Source organism: Topomyia yanbarensis, chromosome 2, assembly GCF_030247195.1.
Source record: "Topomyia yanbarensis strain Yona2022 chromosome 2, ASM3024719v1, whole genome shotgun sequence".
Lineage (NCBI taxonomy): Eukaryota > Metazoa > Arthropoda > Insecta > Diptera > Culicidae > Topomyia > Topomyia yanbarensis.
The window spans coordinates 397,087,703-397,099,828 of record NC_080671.1 but is presented as its reverse complement, the minus strand read 5'-3'; the positions used below and the strand labels follow the sequence as shown (position 1 = coordinate 397,099,828).

Sequence of the window (12,126 nt, the reverse complement as noted above, 5' to 3'; positions counted from 1 at the left end):
TTAAGATTGGAGTAGCATCATTAATATAACATTAGAACATAAATTTACTAAAATAAAATAAAAGGTCAGAAATAACCGGTTTTGATCTCTTTTATTACTTTATTTAAAACTAACAATTCTACATAATAACATTCCCGCTCTACATGCAGCAAAAAAAAAAAAATATTACAAAATTAAGAACCGTACTCATGTCCTTCAGATTCTCTATTTATGACGCTCGCATCTGAACTATAAAACCGCCTATGTTGATAGCTGCCTAATTCGGTTTATGGCTAACATATCACAGTTAACTTGATTGAAGTATCAGCGAGAGTATCCAGATAAATTCAATTTTCACCAACGATGTAGACACTTAAGGATTGACATTAACTTTTGAATCAGAAGTCGTAGCCTATTACACTCTTCGGGGAAGTTGTACATGGTACTCGTATCTACCGAAATTAGCATTGCATACATTTTTAGAATACACAAGAACCTGTCTACGAAATATTAAATAATGTGGATCGTTCATCCATGTTAAATCACATACAAACTTTCTACCATTTGTGCTAAAATATAGTGCAACCTATCAAACCAACATTTTGCATGGTTCAATGAGGTCGTATAGCGAGTAGTTTTAGATCGGTTCTACTGTATACTAAAATTTGTGCCACCAATATATATATATATATATATATATATATATATATATATATATATATATATATATATATATATATATATATATATATATATATATATATATATATATATATATATATATATATATATATATATATATATATGCTACTTGGTTGAGTACCTGGAAAAGCCACACTTGCCTTATTCATTTTTCACTTAACATCACTTATTTTATAAAGCCAATCAAGATTTCTGCATTTCTCTAACCTTGGTGTCCTTGGCCAAAACGGCCAACCGTAGCTACGGGCCTGTTCATATGTAGTCTCAGACTTAAGAAGCGCAACCTTCTGTATGGGAATGCATGGGATTTTGACTATGTTACAAGTTATTCAAATTTTCAATGCCTTGATATAAAAAATCTATAGATTTATTTACCGGAATAATTTCTTCTGAACGATATGTGAAACAATGTCAAAAACCAATTGTTAAATGGCTGAATTGTAAGCGCTCCAAATCTCACCACTTTTCGTTACATATAATTTTTGTTAAATTTGAAAAGTGAACCCCCATATCGAAAACAAAGACGTAGTCCTGCGTCAAAAATTGTATTAAATATCTTGCTTCAAGAGAAATTAACTCTTACTAAACTATAACTGAATAAAAATCACGTATCTGTGATAAATATCTCAAAATACAAAATTGTTATGCAATTTTTTGAATAAAATTCATTCGAAAACGGTAAAATACATAACAATTTTGTCTTGCGAGATATTTATGGCAGATGTAAAACATTTATTCAGATTAGATACATTATAATTTATCTGACGTTTCTGGCAAAGAGGACACCTATGGAGAGCGGTCAAATCACCGCGATGAACATAATTTTTACTTTCTTATTTCAATTAAATACCTACAAAAATTATGAAGTTTTTAGTCACTTATTGGAGCTACATACAATGCAACATATGTTTGATATACTTACATGATCCAGGTTCCTATAATGAAAAGAAAACAACAACAAGTTAATTTCGGTATATTTAGCTTTAATTAGGTTTTAAGCCTAGAAAGAATTTGATTTACTACAATTAGTCGAGTTGAAAGAGTTTTTTTAATTGAACTGTTTCTACGAAAAGTCGAATTTTAAGGGCTCATCAATGATCGTCACGAATCAAATCCTCATTCTATAATTCTGCAGTTTCGTTTATAATATTTGACGTTTCATAAAGTTAGAAAAAATCGTGTAAACTTTACTTCTTCTGACCTTGACTTACACGAACATTAAAAATCACATAGTTTTACGTTTGATTTCAATTTTACATGACGTTGAATTTCGTAAATTTCACGTGCACCTACAAAAAAGTTATTATCGAAAGTTTTATAAGAAAATATATTCGATTCTGATTGAGATGAAATTTTTCAATACTAAGTAGTGATGATGTTCAAGGATTCAATTTCCCAGCATACCATTAAAGCAAATCGGTCTTGGGATCTATTAAAATCGCATCCAATCCAAAATCTACATCCCACTGCAAACATTCCGAAACCGCTTGTTTGCCTAGAGGTTGTATTCATCCCTCGTAAGCTCACGTATCCCAGCCGGACATGTCTACGATATAACCGATAACTCGATAAACATTAATTCGATTATCATCATGCTCCCGCGGGGCCACAATCCACACCGCAACACTGGAGCAATTTCTTGGAACCCACCATCGGCGAAACCCGCGCGCATCTTTGCATTGAGCTGCCGTATACTCCCGAAACCACACACGCGCACACATCCGGCTCAGACGCCAGTTCATCACGGAATTGGCACCCGGTTACGTACGTATAGGCTGCTGCAGCAGTAGCAGCGGGCCCATATTCCCATCATTATTATGCTGGCTTTACCGCCACCGGCATTCGTCCGTGCGGCGGAAATTATATGATGAAACATCATCTTACCGGGGCCTCTGCTAGGTTTGCTGGGTGTCTTTGTGAGTGTTGACGGCGAAAGGGCCGAAGGATGACAGATGGACGGACGGGTGTCGGTGTGTAAGGAATAAGGATGGAACGTGCTTCACGGTACCACTGACGACTGACTGCCTGTCTGCTGGAATTAACGAAGGCTTCGAAGCGAGCATTATTTGGCCCCTCATGTTTCGGTGGTTACAACGGATGAATGCCTACAGCAGCGGTTGATCCTCACGGTAACCACACGTTTGCAGGATATTGTAACTCATACATTTAATCGTTCGGAGATGACTTTCACACTTGCGATGGAAAAAGCGGGGGCCATCCGTGATATGCGTTCGGTATAAGCGGAGTAAGATTGAAGAAAGTTTGTACCAGGCGTTTTCGGTAATCTTTTGGTGATAGAGGTTAGGCTGTTTTGTGTCACCACTTTTTGAACGACATCTGTGGAAGGCTAATGCTCAAGGGACAACTTATTGTCAAATATTGCGTAATAGTGAAATTACTTGAAATGAGAGTTTAATTAGCTTAATTGACAATAATAATTACTACGTTATATGGTGGAACAATTTCTGCACGGTGTAGGTTAGTAAAGAGCCGTGAAACGAAGGTGAATAGAGACGTGTGTTGGGATTCATTTCTAATCTTAGAAATTTGCTTGAGAAAATTTCAGCACTTCGATTTCCAAACTCATCAAGAACAGGTTCGCAAACTTTACGGAACAATGACACTTTGGTGAAAACTCTACATCCGTTCCTTCTTATCAGCACCATCTTCCAATGTTGAAAATTCATACCACCGAACAATTCAACTCCTTAATCCCCCTCCTACCCAAAGTTTCACAACTGCCTTCATCCTTCCACCATTTTATCCGGCTTTCACGGACGACGGAAATCGAAACTACCCGAACAGAAGGCTTGCGGTGACACGACGAACTCCGCGCACCGCCGCCAGTCTCATTATCAGATTAAAATAAAATTAAGTCTCACGGCTGCTTTCACTTCGCCAAAGTGACACAACATTTCCCTTTCCCATCCACCAAGTGCCTAGTTGAGGTGCCAAGATACAACGTATCGGCAGTCGGGAGTTCTCGAACCAGCTAACAAGATTTAATCTTAATTGAAAAGTTTCCGGTGTCTGATCGGTTCCTCAGTCACTTGCTGCCGAAGTGTGCGGGGGGGGAATGATGATTGTCTTTCAATGGAACTGCACGCACATCTGGCTGCCCTAATACGAAAGTGAAATTCCTTTACAGATGGTTCGGTTAATTTGGAAGAAATTTGATCGGGGACAATCGTTTAAAGTGGTGATTTGGAAGGGTTTCTTTCTGTCTCGCTACGGGAATGGCAATAAACGGGAATAAACTTATGGAATCTTTACTGCCCGCTTTGTTCGGGAATTCATGACTTGAGTAACTTAAAGGATTTATTCCAAGTCGAGTCCTTTTCAGGGTCGGTAGAATTAATCCCGTTATTGATGATGTCACAAGCAAGTAAACAATTTCAGCTAGTAAAGCAGTCAAATTAAAAAAAAGGTCCAACCAAATTATTTTTTTGTTTCGATTATAACGGTTTTTACCTTGGCTTCTCTTGTTGAGTTAGAAAAATCTCTTTGGTAAAATCTCTAACCCCATGTGCGATGTTGGGAATAGGCGAGCTGCGAACAAGGTAATCGATTTAGCTATGCTTGCTACCAGAAATTATTTTTTATTGAATCGATCAATTGAGGCAGTTCAAATTTTCCATCTGAATACAACCACAAAGGAAATAAATGAAATGGAGCTCACGGTACATAATTGATCTGTCATCAGATTTTGATTGCTTCGCGTATCGAGTACCAACATATTTCTGTTCAATTTCAGTAATCGCTCGATTGTGTCACTGTCATTTTTTCCTGAATTTATACTTCAAAACACGGTTGTCTGTTGAAACATATGGAACCCATATGGCGACACCGAATTTGAAGTAATGGAATATCTGATTCAGCGAATACAATTGAAACATACACCATACCTAACCGGCCAAATTTTATTACAATAATGGCTAGCGTTCAAAGAGGGTTAACTCACTTTTTTCCTTTTTTTGCAGTAAACGGGTAAAACTTCTCTGTTTCTACACCTAAACCCTACTTTTTCTGTAAAATTGCATTCTTTCATTAGTGGCCCATTGATTCGTGTTCTCCAGGACAAATAAGATTACTACATGCCAGTTCGTATCAATCACTCGGAGGTATCGCACAAACAAGCGCGATATCTGGTTCTTTTTTCGCTATAGTTCAGCCACCCGGATTTTATCACTTCGCCTTCCACTATCCGGTACTAATTGCCGTAGCAATTCACTGGACTGGTGATTGTTTCACGCGAGTGCAGTGTTCCGACACCTGGTAAGTAAAGCAAAGAACAAGTGATTCAGATCACGGTTTCTCCGGCAGGTTTTCGTCAGTCGAAAGAACAATCAAACCGCCTGAGGGCTGCCTCCCACTCAAACCGAGAAAAACCAAGCCTTTTTGTGAAAAAAAATCATAACATGATAATCGTGTTAGTAATGAGAAGCGTAAACGTTGTTGTAGGTAAACTAACTGTTCCTCCATCAAAATGAATTTTTTTATATTGGTTCACCGATCACATCTCCATCATCAAATAAATTCAACCCCGGTAAAGAAACTTACGTCTCCATCAAAGTGACGATCGTCGGCGATTTGTACGCGTGTGTAGTGTCGAACCCGTAAAGAGGAAGATTCAAATCAGTGAAAGTACCCGTCAGTGGTGACCTGTACGGGAGTGTGGCTTAGAACCTCGAGTGGAATTGATAGAAGCAAACGAACAGTGAACTTGCAGTGCGCCTGCTAATACAATACATAACACCATCCACACATTTCTAGTTTTATAGTACACTACTACACAGATAGAATATATTCGTAAATCGCTAGGCATTAGTTTCGTACAGAAAATTTTCATAAAATATACGAATTTTTCGTACATATCATGAATCGTTCGTAGTTCTATTGCAACACATTTATTTTTTGTTACTAATTTTTCGTGAAAACCACGAAACGACTTTCGTTGGCTTATTACGAAACAGCTTAGTTCGGCAAGTGAATTGATCGCTGTTATATACGAATATCTTTATAATATTTACGAGCATTATTCGTCAAACCGTCAACATCAAAAAGCTTCAATATGGAGTTATTGTTGCTATACGTCAGATAATTGTTGATCATCACGACGGTCTCAGTCTGACTATTTAGTAGCCGTATCCGTGTTCGTCGGTTTCAGGAAGATTTCCTGAACCTCTTTCGCTTCCAGTTGTTCAAGAATCCGGAGCAGTATGGATTCAGTTGAGCCATCGCGAACTGCTCGTTTGTTTTGTATGAATTAGTTTGAACTTTCTCTGTCGGAGCAAAGCCAAAATAATATGCTGCTTAATACGAAAACTTCTTTTAGATGAACGAAATGAATTCGTGCGACCAACGAGATTTTTGGTTATATACACAAACGTTTATTAAAATAAACAAAACATTTCGTTTCATTCACGAAAAATATTGTCGTTTTCAACGACAACATTCGCGCAATGTACACTAAATAAGTAAAATTTATGAAAACTTTCGTTTATCAAGCGGCCAGTTCTTCATGCCACAATAAAATCGATTTTGCCAAATCTATTTTTTTAATTAAAAGAAAAAAATCGGTGTTGTCAAACATAGATCTTAAAAGATCGAATGCAAAAATAAGAGGAAATTAAATACGAAAACTTTTCTAATATAAACGAAATGAATTCGTGCGATCAACGAAGTCGTTCGTAATATACACAAACATTTATGGAAATAAACGATTCATTTCGTTTAATTCTCGAAAAATAATGTCGTTATCAACGATAACATTCGTGCCATGTACACTAGATGAGTAAAATTTACTAAAAGTTTTGTTAATCAAGCGTCCATTTCTTCACACCATAATCTTTCTAGTCCTCAATAATGATGAACAGGTTGAAATAGAATTGAATTTACCAGATCGATCCTTTTAATTAATAAAAAATCGGTGCTGTCAAAAATTGATCCTAAAAGATAGAATGCGACCAACGAAATCATTTGTAATATAAACGTTTATTAAAATAAACGGAACATTTCGTTTCATTCACAAAAAATAAAGTCGTTATCAACGTCGTCCTGCAATGTACACTAAATATGTAAAATTTACGAAAACTTTCATTCATCAAGCGGCCATTACTTCAAACCACAATCTTTCTAGTCCTCAATGGTGGTGAGTAGGCTAAAATAAAATCGATTTTGCCAGATCGATCCTTTTAATTATTTAAAAAATCGTTGTTGCCAAGCATTGATCCAAAAATATCGATTGAAAAAAGAATATGCTAATGAATACGAAAACTTTCCTAAGATGAACGAAATAAATTCGTGAGAGCAATGAAATCATGCGATATACATAAACGTCTATTAGAATAAACGAAACATTTCGTTTCATTCACGAAAAATAATGTCGTTATCAACGATAACATTCGTGCAATTTAAACTAAATAAGTAAAATTTACGAAAACTGTCGTTCATCAAGCGGCCATTTCTTCGTACCACAATAAAATCGATTTGACCACATAAATTAAAAAAAAAATCGATGTTGTCAAACATCGATCCCAAAAGATCGACTGAAAACAATAAGAACGAAAACTTTTCTAAGATATACGAAATGAATTCGTGCGACCAGCGAAATCGTTCGTAATATACAGACACGTTTATTAAAATAAACAAAACATTTCGTTTCATTCAAGAAAAATAATGTCGTTATCAACGATAACATTCGTGCAGTGTACATTAAATGTGTAAAATTTACGAAAGATTTCGTTCACCAAGCGACCATTCTTGTTTATGAAATGAACGAAACCTACTATTTAGAATGCACGAAAATACTTCGTTGCAGAAAACGAGGAATGAATTCCTGCATTGCATGATCGATTTTATTATATTTACAAATATATATTATCAGTGTAGTGCATTATTGGTTGTAGTAGATGCTTCAAGAGCGTCCTAAAACTTCAATTGTTACTAGGGTTCTAACCGTTCTCGCTTTTTAAGCTAAACAGTAAGTACTCCCGAAACTAATGCCTGTGACACATAGCCCCCACCCTCCGTTTGACAAATATTTTTGAGAACCGTATTTTGTACAGCAAAATCATCAGGAAATGTAACTTTTCTTTTCAAAACGTCAACGGTGCATATGCCTTATTTAAGATTTTTTGTTGGTATTCAACGGGAAAAACAGATCGGAATGGTGAGTTCAGCGAAAGCAATTATGTAAAAATTACCCCCAGAGGCAAGATTCGAACTTGCAACCCTTGAGACTTCAGCCCAATGCACAAACCCTTACGGTATCTCTGGGATACTCTGCGACGTCATCATATCCCAGGGATAGTAAAAAGGTTTGTGCATTGGGCCGGAGTCCCAACGGTTGCAAGTTTGAATCTTGCTGCTGCGTGGGAATTTTTTTTACAAAATTGATTTCGCTTTTCTCACCATTTCGATCAGTTTTCCCCCGTTGGATAAAACCAAAGTGTTTTAGAATTTCCTATCCGTTTTTTTGCGAAAATGATGAAATGTCATTTCAAATTCAAATTTTATTCAAAATTAATCCTTTTTCAGTTTATGCATTATATTCATTTTGTTTATTTTACTCATTTTATTGATTTTCAATTTTTTCTTTTTGTGCATCTCATTCGTTCTATACGAGAAATTAATTTTAATCGTGGTGCATTTTTTATTGTTGTTACGTATTTTATTTACTTTATTGATTGCTTTGTGCATGCTGTTAATTTTATTTGCTTCATTTGACTTATTGTGTTTTGTACTGTTCTCTTTCAGAAAATTTGCTAACCATATGGGCGGGATTGGAAATCGAGCCCAGGTGAGCTGCGAACAATGCAAATCGATTTACTAACTACTCTATGCCCACCCCTGCGCGTTATTTAATTTATTGATTTAATTAGTTCAATTAATTTCATTTATTTTATTTTATTAATAATTTCATTAATTTCATTGATCTCATTGACAAAATAAATTTTATTTATTTTTATAAATTATTCATTATATGCATTCAATTTTTTTTATTCATTTTATTCCTTTTAATTATTTTGCCTAATTGATTTATTTAATCCATTCCATCCAATTTATTCACTAGCCACATTTTATCATTTTATTCGTTTTGCAATTTATTTATTTTTTCGTTTCAATAACCTTTTTGCCTTTCTCATAAAGAAAGGTTATGCAATCACTCTGAAAAACGTCAACCTAATCCCGGCCAAATTTTTTTTTCGACTCGCATAAGGTTTCTGGATTTTAACAGGGGCGTAGTTGATGGTTTACGGAGAGGGGTTACACCCCCCCCCTCTACTGTTCGCGCCCCTCCTTTAAAAATCTCCTTAAATCACCCCTCAGACCACCACCCCATCCAGCCCTCATACCCCTCCCTTTCAACCTCATCATCTTTAAACCACCACTGTATCACAAAGCATACCAATTTAAGCTGGGGAGTCGTTCGTTCATGGGACTTTCGCCCTCTTCACATACCCAGCCCCGCATGACAAAATGAGTTAGCAAGCAGATAACATTGATCTAATGATGATTAGGCTAATGGAGTATGATATTTTTTTGTTTCAAGTGTTTCACCGTCGACACGTAGCTCATCAAGTTCGTGGCTGGCATGCCATTGTGTATAAGTGCAAAGTGTACTAAGAATGTAATGGACATTTCCACAATTATGTTGAACATAAAAAGCCTCCGTGCCATAGTTCAGAGAAATGAGAAAGGCACAATTGCACCGCTAGGTGGATTAAAACAGGTTTTTTTAAATTTTTTTCGTTTATTTATTTTATCCATTTTATTCCTTTTATATATTTATATTTTTATTTTATTCATATCGTTCATTGGTGTCAATCTTATTCGTTTTATTTCTATTATTTTATACATTTTATTCAATTTATTTTATTTATTTTGTCCATTTCATTCAATGTATTTACTTTATTCATTTGGTTCATTTAATTCATTTATTAAAACCTTTTCGTTTTGTTCGTTTTATGAAATTTTTCAATTTTTTTAATTTCACTTATTTTAATCTTTTTACATTTCTTACAAAAGAAATGTATAGGATTCGCTCAAACTTTGAAAACTTTTTCCGAAGCCCGGAGGGCCGAGTTTCATATGCCAATCGACTCAGCTCGACAAATTGAGACAATGTCTGTATGTGTGTATATATGTATGTACAAAATGTCATGTAATTATCTCAGTAATGGCTGAACCGATCTTAATGAAGCTAGTTTCAAATGAAAGGCCTAACGCTCCCATTTGACACTATTATTTTTGTTTTTCGATATGTTGTTTACATTCTGAGATATGGGTAATTTTGTCAAAACAGGGCTGGTTTGAAGCGAATAACATTCGAAGAAGGCAACTATATCGCGTGAAATAAACAAAAAGCTTATGAAGATACCTTTCTGACAAGCTATAGATTGTCAAGATCCGTTCACGAGCGGCGGAGATATTAAACATTTTGTATTTTCATTCTTCGCTTACCAATTTCCACTAGCTAAAAACGAGACCGTTCCATACAGAGTATTGCTTTGCTGGTTTTTTAGGGTCGAAGCTAAACCGATTTTGAATATCCGGGTATGCAAACACATCTGCGTTATTCAAGGATTTTGATTCCGAAAACATTTTGTGAATTTACTTAATAATCAATTATCTATTTCTCAAAAATTAATAAGCAAGTTTTTTTCCTTTTTTATTAACGACTTATAGTGAGTCAATCTTTTTCCTTTTTTTATATTGTAACGACTTATAATTAGCAAGGGACTGGAAGGTGAAGTATTTTTCAAATATTAAGAGCCATAGTACTCAAGGGAGAGCAAGGATTTGAAGTAAGAAAGTTTAGAAAAGCGTGGAGAAAGGTCAATGAACAAGCTTAGAGTTTCCCGGTTACTTAGCTTTTTGTCTTCTGCAGCGCAGTAGTCAGGATCTTTTGGCATTAAATGCGAATCACCTGAGTCTGCGGCATGTCCGGACAAGCGTAAAGTCAATTTAATGACCTATGCTGTCGGAGCCGACAGCATAGGTCATTAAATGCATTATTGAAAATAAAGATTTAAGGAATCAAAATTTCGCACTATAAACAAAAATAATGTCACAGCTCTAACCATCATTTACCATTCCTCACAACTGACACTGAGTTGTACTGAAAACCCCAATATACATTTTTCATGATCAATGTGACTAAAAGCATATTTATTTGCGAAAAAATACGACATGTAATTTCAAGAATGTTCGTGTCTCAAAGCAGTCCAGGGGCACTTTCGATACTAACAGGCTTTTCGATGAATTTAAGTACTTATTCTGGTAGTTTGAACCATTTCTTTGCAATGGTATTACTTTGTGTAGGACTCATTAACCCATATCTCCAGAACGAGAGTTCCGAACGAAACAATTCGCAAGTAATAAGGATGGGTGAAAAAAGACTGCATTGTAATCGACTGCATGTATGAGTTTTATGCCATCGACAATAATATAATTGCCAACATAGCCTGGACACTTGACACTCTTTTCTAGATATTTCAATGCGAATGAATACTATTTACAGGTGGCCTTTTCTCAGTTTACTATTTCTAATTACGCATTAAAATACTGGACCTGAAAATTCCATTCTATACAAAATCATTTTTCAGATGTCTGTAACCAAAAAGATATCTTTTAATTCCAAAGCAAATTCCTGATTTCTAGATTTTCTGATGACTAATTAAGGACCATCAATAAAGTAGAAACACCAGATAATCCTAAAAATTCCGTCAAGAAAAGAAGAACGAAAATGTGCTCTTTGCAATGGGATTTTCACAAACATTTCAGAATATTCTGAAACAATGGTTTCGGAATTCGTGAAATTCGTTTTATTCATTTACTTCATTTCAACAACTTTCTTAAAATATTATTATATATTCTTATTTTTTTCAGCTCATTCCTTTAATGTATTATATTCGATTGGTTTATTTTTTGCATTTTAAATATTTGACTAATAATAAATATATGATCATTTCATTTTAAAGATTTTTTTCATTTAGCATTGTTTTTATTTATTTTGTTTATGTGACCTAATTTTATCTATTGTATTCATTTAATTCTTTGTATGCATTCCGATCAGTTTATTATCTTATGTATCTTATTAGAATTATTCATTTAATTTATTTTATTCACTTTTTTCTAATATCTTTTTCTGATATTTTTCCGGTTCACACTTTTATTCATGTTAATAATCTGACTAATTTTGTTCAGTCATTCACTTTATTCATTTCATCTAGAACATGAATTAGATACAATATAATTTCTTCTATTAATTCTATTACTTTTTAATATCGCTGATTTTTTCATTTTAATAATTTAACTGCTTAAAAACAAACAAAATGAAAAAATGATAAAAAGACAGAAAACATTTTTATTGTGATAAAAATTCTTTATTTTGTTTATATTATTCATTCCATTCATTCTATTGATTCTATTATCTCTCTG

At 34.6% G+C, this 12,126-nt stretch overlaps 1 protein-coding gene across 1 annotated transcript in view; it reads right to left on the bottom strand.

Moving 5' to 3' along the window:
• The window catches only part of LOC131684863 (neuroligin-1), an 818,713-nt gene that overhangs the window by 707,198 nt on the left and 99,389 nt on the right, over positions 1-12,126 (bottom strand). The window contains exon 2 of the mRNA XM_058968085.1: positions 1,604-1,616. The gene's annotated coding sequence lies outside the window, so the exon portion shown is untranslated. The remainder of the gene's footprint in view (positions 1-1,603; positions 1,617-12,126) is intronic.